Source organism: Pinus tabuliformis, chromosome 8 (genome assembly GCF_031772625.1).
Source record: "Pinus tabuliformis cultivar Carrire ecotype Pingquan chromosome 8, CPIR1, whole genome shotgun sequence".
In the NCBI taxonomy this organism is placed as follows: Eukaryota; Viridiplantae; Streptophyta; class Pinopsida; order Pinales; family Pinaceae; genus Pinus; species Pinus tabuliformis.
The window spans coordinates 1,011,082,427-1,011,090,186 of NC_142294.1; the positions used below are offsets into that span (position 1 = coordinate 1,011,082,427).

The 7,760-nt window shown below is 46.2% G+C and overlaps 1 pseudogene; it reads right to left on the bottom strand.

Annotated features, from left to right (window-relative positions):
* Positions 1–646: 646 nt before the first annotated feature.
* Positions 647–2,455, bottom strand: LOC149238813 (18S ribosomal RNA; annotated as a pseudogene).
* Between the last annotated feature and the right edge of the window lie 5,305 nt (positions 2,456–7,760).

Genomic DNA, 7,760 nt, shown 5'->3' on the forward strand with positions numbered 1-7,760 from the left:
GTTTACAGACATTTCATGCTTGGGGTTGTAGTGCCCAAAAATGTCTATAACAAACAGTCTAGAAGACTAGGTTGGCTAGCCCAATGGGTTGAACCACTCTTCATCCATCCCATATTGACCCCACCCTAACAATTTCCCCTCACGGAAGGTTTGAGGTACTAGTCGTGCACGCAACCCCTCCCTTGACCCAACCACTAGCAAAAAAGCTCACCCAAGCAACACATAAACCACCGCCACTTTTTTGAGAGAACCAACTATGGTGGCTCACACGCTTGGCTCATGCCTTCTGATGAACAAAATACCGAGCACTACCATTATGAATGAATCTAAATGTATCCATCGTATTTCCCAAGCACCTCAACTACAGCAACCATGCCCCGCTGAGCAGACCATTGGAGAGTGCTCCCAAGAAACAAGCTTTTGAACCCCCCTACAGAAACACATTGGGGGATAGAAAAACAAAGGATGGGTGGGACAAGCACATGCATGGCTTGCAAGAACACAAAAAAATGAGCGTGAACTCAAGACTAGCAACCAACAATGTTCCTACCAAACACCGAACCCACTCCCCTAGATACACACCACATAGGCCCAAATTGCAATTGAAACCCACTCGACCCAAACCAAAAAATAAAAACCATGCTATCAATGATCCTACCATAGGTTCACCTATGGTAACCTTGTTACGACTTCTCCTTCCTCTAAATGATAAGGTTCAATTAACTTCTCATGACATCGATGGTGGTGAACATCATCGACTCAATATGAACACTTCACCGGATCATTCAATCGAAAAGAGTGACGAGTGGTGTGTACAAAGGGCAGGGATGTAGTCAACACAATTTCATGACACACGCTTAGTAGGAATTCATCATTGAAGACCAATAATTGCAATGGTCTATCCCCATCATGATGCAATTTGAGAAGATTTCCCGACCCTCTCGAACCAAGAAGAAAAACTTGTTGGCTACATTAGTGTAGCATGCGTGAATCCTAGAACATCTAAGGGCATCACATACCTCTTACTATCTCAAACGTCCATGGCCTAAATGACCATAGTACCTCTAAGAAGTTTGTCGTGAACGGGAACCTCCATGTAGCTAGTTAGCAGGCTAAGGTCTTGTTCGTTATTGGAATTAACTAGACAAATCACTCCACCAACTAAGAATGGCCATGCACCACCACCCATAGAATCAAGAAAGAGCTCTCAATCTGTCAATCCTTCCCATGACTAGACCTTGTAAGTTTCCCCGTGTTGAGTCAAATTAAGTCACAGAATCCACTCCTGGTGGTGCCCTTCCATCAATTCCTTTAAGTTTCAACCTTGCAACCATACTCCCCCCAGAACCCAAACAATATGATTTATCAGAAGGCACTGGCAGAGTCCTTAGAGCAACATCCGTTAATCTTTGGTCGACATCATTTATGGTTGAGACTAGGACAGTATCTGATCATCTTCAAGCCACCAACTTTCATTCTTGATTAATGAAAAAATCTTTGGAAAAATATTTTGCAGTGGTTCGTCTTTCATAAATCCAAGAATTTCACCTCTGACAATGAAATACGAATGCCCCTGACAATCCTTATTAATCATTAATTTGATCCTGGAGGCCAACACAGTAGGACCAGACTCGTATCACGTTATTCCATGCTAATGTATTTAGAGCATAATCTTGCTTTGAGCACTCTAATTTTTTCAAAGTAACATTGTTGAAGCTACAACCCAGGCAATTAAGGCCAGGAGCATGTCACCAACAAAATGGATGGAAGGGCAGGTGCACACCGAGTAGGCAGACCAACCTTTATGACCCAAGATCCAACTACGAGATTTTTAACTGCAAAAACTTAAATATACGCTATTGGAGATGGAATTACCGTGGATGTTGGCACCATACGTGCCCTGCAATGAATCATCATTAAGGGATTTAGAGTGTACTCATTCCAATTAAAAGACTCGATGAGCCCAATATTTTTATTTATTGTCACTACCTCTCCATGTTAGTATTAGATAATTGGCACTCTTGTTCCCTTCCTTAGATGTGGTAGCAGTTTCTCAAGCTTCCTCTCCAGAATCGAACCCTAATTCTTCATCACTCGTCACCACCTTGGTAGGCCTCTATCCTACCATCAAAAGTTGATAGGGCATAAATTTGAATGGAGCATCGCCAAAACAAGGGTTGTGTGATCTGTCGAGTTATCATAATTCACTGTAGGAGCAAGCAAGTCTGCACTGACCTTTTATCTAAAAAATGCATCCCTTCCAAAGCATTGGGACTTGGTGCACGTATTAGCTCTAGAATTACTACAATTATCTGACTAGTATGGTACCACCAAAAAAACTATAATTGATATAATGAGCCATCCGTAGTTTCACAATCTGAATTAGTTCATACTTAGACATACATGGCTTAATATTTGGGACAAGCATATGAATATTGGTAGGATCAACCAGGTAGCACCCTCCCACTTCAAAGGGAATTCTAGGCACTTCGTTACCGAGAGCCAATCTAAACACCCATCAAGTCAAGGAGATACCAAAATATCATGTAAAAATTTTATGCCTTTCACCTCTTGCATCCCAAGAAGCAAACACACACAACATGCCAAGGACATGGAGAACAAATGGGTAGACCTTCTGAGTTTCAATGCACCAAGGTGACTTCATAATTTGCAAACACGCCCCAAACAACAACAAAAAGAGTGAACACTCACCCACTCGCTAAGAAATTCCTCCAAAAACCTCCATGCCCTGCACCGAGGGCACATAGGAGTCCACTTGGACAGTAGCAACAGTGGACCTCAATCTCCCAATCGCTTGCGGTAGCCCCATTGCAAAGGAAATAAATGGAGAATAACCAACCACGCAACCTCTATAATATAACTGAGCACCAACCCTCCCTGCCCCACTCTGAGGCCACCTAGGAGTCCACTTGGATAGCAGCAATTGTGGACCTCAATCTCTCAATCACCTGTGGCACCCTCGATGTGAAGGAAAAGGAAGGAAATAAAAAGAGGATGACCGACTACAAACCCTATCTTAGAGAGGCCATACAAACCTCCCTGCCCCACACCGATGACACCTAGGAGTCCACTCGGATAGCAGCAACAGTGGACCTCAATTAGATGATCGCCTATGGCAGCCTCAAACCGAGCCCACAACCTCCCTTATAAATTCCCACCAACCCTCCCCTGCCCCCACAAAGGTCGCCTAGGAGTCCACCCGAATAGTCTCAATGATGGACCTCGATCGCATGATTTCCTGCAGAAGCCTCAATGCAAAGGAAAAGGAAGGAAATAAAACAACACTGACCAAGCCCACAACCTCACTTAGAAATGCCTCCGACCCTCCCCACCTCGCACCGAGGCCACCTAGGATTCCATCTAGACAATAGAAATGGTGGACCTCGATCACTTGACTACCTATGACAACCATGATGCGAATGAAAAGGAAGAAAATAAATGTAAATAAAGAGGCTTGCTACATAATACAAGAACATATCCAAACAGGAGGAGGGATCGGGAAACTCCACACCCCATGCAGCCTACATATAGGCAACCTAGGAGATTGCCTACAACTTTACCAACTAGAAAATGAATACTTTTCACCTACAGCCACCTCCACATAGAGGAGGGAGGTCGAAAAATTCCACCTTGAAATCCTTCTTCTAGATAGCCCCCACCATTGACGTAGCAAGCATCCTCCCGATTAGACCACAATCAAATACACAATTGAAACAACAAATACCCATAAACGTTGTGATTTAACATTTCCATCCACAAAAGTGTACCACACACAAGGCCCACCCCCAGTCACAACTTAACATTTTTGATATGGGTATGCCCTCACACAGAATGACTGGCCGAATGAGTTTGCACGGGTGCCCTCAAGTGACCAGACCGAACGAGTTTACACGGGCACCCTCAAACGACCCTACTAAATGAGTTTACATGGAAAATGACCCATCAGAACAATTTTACATAGATGCCCTCAAACGACTCGCCTGAATGAGTTTACATGGAAAACAATAGCACATGGGAGCATTGGGAAAACTAACTACACTAACGTGCACAAGGCCAACCCTCAGTCACAACTTAGCATTTTTTACAAGGGCCTCGGTGCTCGAGCACACCCTCACATGACACGACCTGACCTGACATGACTGAATGAGTTTACATGGGTGCCCTCACATGAAATGACCCAACCTACCTGAAAAATTTTACATGGGTGCCCACATATGACAGAAATGAAGACACAAGGGAGAGGCGGGCAAATGAGTCACACGAACATGCACAAGGCCCACCCCGGGTCACAACCTAGCATTTTTTATACGATCACATGTGCCCGATCCTACCCTAACACTAAATGATCTAACCAAATATGTTTACACAGGTGCCCTCAAATGACCCACCCAAACGAGTTTACACAACAGCCCTCAAATGACCCGTCCAAATGAGTTTACACGGGCGCCCTCAAACGATCAACCTGAATGATTTTACACGATAACCCTCAAACGACTCGCCCAAACGAGTTTACACGACTGCCATAAAATGACCCACTCAAATTAGTTTACATGGAAAACAACCCTCCCTAATGAGTTTACATGGTTTTCCTCAAACGACCTGCCCGAACAAGTTTACAAGGCCACCCTCAAATGACTCGCCCGAACGAGTTTACATGGAAAACAACCCGCTTGAACGAGTTTAAACGAGCAACCTCAAACAACTCGCCCAAATGAGTTTACATAGAAAATGACCCGCTCGAATGAGTTTACATGGAAAACAACCTGTGCAAACGAGTTGACACAGCAAACGACCTGCCCGAATGAGTTTACAGGGCAAATGACCCGCCCAAATGAGTTTACATAGGTGCCCACTCATGATCGAAACAAAGGCACAAGGGAGAGTCGAGAAAATGAGTTGCATGAATGTGCATAAGGTCTACCACCGGCATGTGTGCCTGGGTGCACCCTTACATGGAACGAACCGACCAAATAAGTTTACACGGGTGCCCTCACATGACCCAGCCCGATAGGACTGAACGAGTTTACATGGGCACCCTCACACAACATGACCCAACTTGCCCAATTGATTTTACATGGGTGCCCACACATGACCGAAACGAATGCACAAGGCAGAGGTGGGAAAACAACCCAAACCATTGTGCACAAGGCCCACCTCGAGTCACAACATAGAATTTTTCATACGAGCATGCGTGCCCAGGCGTACCCTCACACGGAACGACCCGATCAAATGAGTTTACACGGGTGCCCTCATACGACCCTCCAAAACTAGTCTACATGGAAAATGAAGGCACATGGGAGCGTTGGACATTTAGACTGCAGGAATGTGCACAAGCCCCAATTGGGGTCACAACTTCGGATTTTTGACACGAACTTGTTTGCCCGGTTGCGTGCACGACACAACTTGACCCTCCTGAATGAGTCTACATGAGCGCCTTCACATGACCCAACTCAACATGATTGAACATGTTTACATGGGCGCCCTCACACAACATGACCCAACTTGCCCGAGTGAGTTTACATGGGTTCCCAGACATTATTGAAGGGAAGGAACAAAGGAGAGGTGGGAAAACGGGCTGCACGAACATGCATAAGGCCCACCCTACTAGTCACAACTTAGCATTTTTGATACAGGCACGTGTGCCCGGGCATGTCCTCACATGGAATGAGCATCCTAAATGAGTTTACACTAGTTCCCTCAAACGACCTGCTCGAACGAGTTTAAATAGGAGCCCTCAAACGACCTGTCTAAACGAGTTTACATGGGCACCCTCAAATGACCCACCTGAACTAGCTTACATGGAAAATGACCGGCCCAAACGAGTTTACATGGGCATGCTCAAATGACCCACCTGAATGATTTTACATGGCAAATGACCCACTCGAATGAGTTTACATGGTCGCCCTCAAATGACATGTCTAAAGGAGTTTACATGGAAAATGACCCACCCGAACGCATTTACATGGGCACCCTCAAATGGCTCACCTAAACTAGTTTACATGGCAAACGACGTGCCCGAACGAGTTTTCATGGGCGCGCTCAAATGACCGTGCCAAACAAGTTTACATGGCAAATGAATCACCCAAAAGAGTTGACAAGGAAAATGACCCACCTGAATGAGTTTACACGGGCACCCTCAAATGACTCGAACGAATGAGTTTACATGGCAAATGACCCTCCTGAATGAGTTTACACAAGCGCCCTTAAACAAACTACCTGAATGAGTTTACACGGTTGCCCTCAAATGACTCGCTCGAACGAGTTTAGATGGGTGCCCTCAAACGAACCGCCCGGACGAGTTTACATGGGTGCCCTCAAACGACCCACACGAACGAGTTTATACGAGCAGCCTCAAATGACCCACCCAAACGCATTTACATGACAAATGACCAGTCTGAATGAGTTTACATGACAAGTGACCTGCCTAAACAAGTTTACATGACAAACAACTTGCCTGAACAAGTTTACATGGGTGTCCACACTATCGAAATGAAGGCACAAGGGAGAGTCTGGAAAATGGGCCACACGAATGTGCGCAAGGCCCACCCCTGGCCAGAACTTAACATTTTTTATATCGCCACGTGTGCCTGGGTGCCCTCACACGACATGACCAGACCCGCCCTGGGTGACCCAACCTGACCCGACCCACTCTGGGTGACCCAACCCAACCCGACTCGCCCGAAAGAAATTTGGGGTTCCCATGGGTGCATGACCTAAACTAAAATTGGGGTTTCCATGGATGCATGACCTAAATGAAGGGACAGGGGAGGTTCGGGAAAGTGGGCCACACGAACGTGCAGAAGACACATGGGTGGTCATGAGTTAGCATTTTTGGCATGGCCACGTGTGCTCGGGCACCCACACATAGCACGACATGACCCAACCAAACAGCCCCGAACACGTTTGTACGGGCTCCGACACCTGACATGCCCTGACCTTCCTGAACAAATTTGGGGTTTCCATGGGTGCACGACTCGAATGAAGGCATGAGGGAGCATCGGGAAATCCAGTCACATGAACGTGAAGAAGACACACGAGCGATCACAACTTAGCATTTTTGGCATGACCATTGTGCCTAAGCACCCACGCATGACACAACACGACTCGACCCACCCAAACGCATTTCCATGGGTACCCACACACAACATGACCTGACCTTTCGAATGAAATTTGGGGTTTCCATGGGTGTACGACCCGAACGAAATTTGGGGTTTCCATGGGTGCTCGACCCAAACGAAGACATGAGGGAGCGTCAGGAAAATGGTTTGCACGAACATGCATAAGATACATGGCGCAGTCATGAATTTTCTTTTTTACCATGGCTATGTGTGCCCAGGCACCCACACATGGCACTGCATGACCTGACCCACCCTGGGCAACTCCACCCGACCCAACCCGCCTGAATGCATTTGCATGGGTACCCACACACAAAACAACCCACCTAAACAAAATTCGGGGTTTCCATTGGTGCACGACCCAAACAAAGGCACGAGGAAGCATCAAGCAAATGGGCCGCACGAACATGCTGAAGATGCATGGGTGGTCATGACTTAGCACTTTTGGCATGAACTTGTGTGCCCAAGCACCGACACATGGCACGAAACAACACGACCCGAACCGCCCAAATGAATTTTGCGGTTTACATGGGAACACAACCCGAATTAAGGCATGAGGGTAGGAATATCTTTGACTCTAATACATAAATATACTTGGTGTAACATGCCATTAATTTCTTCGAT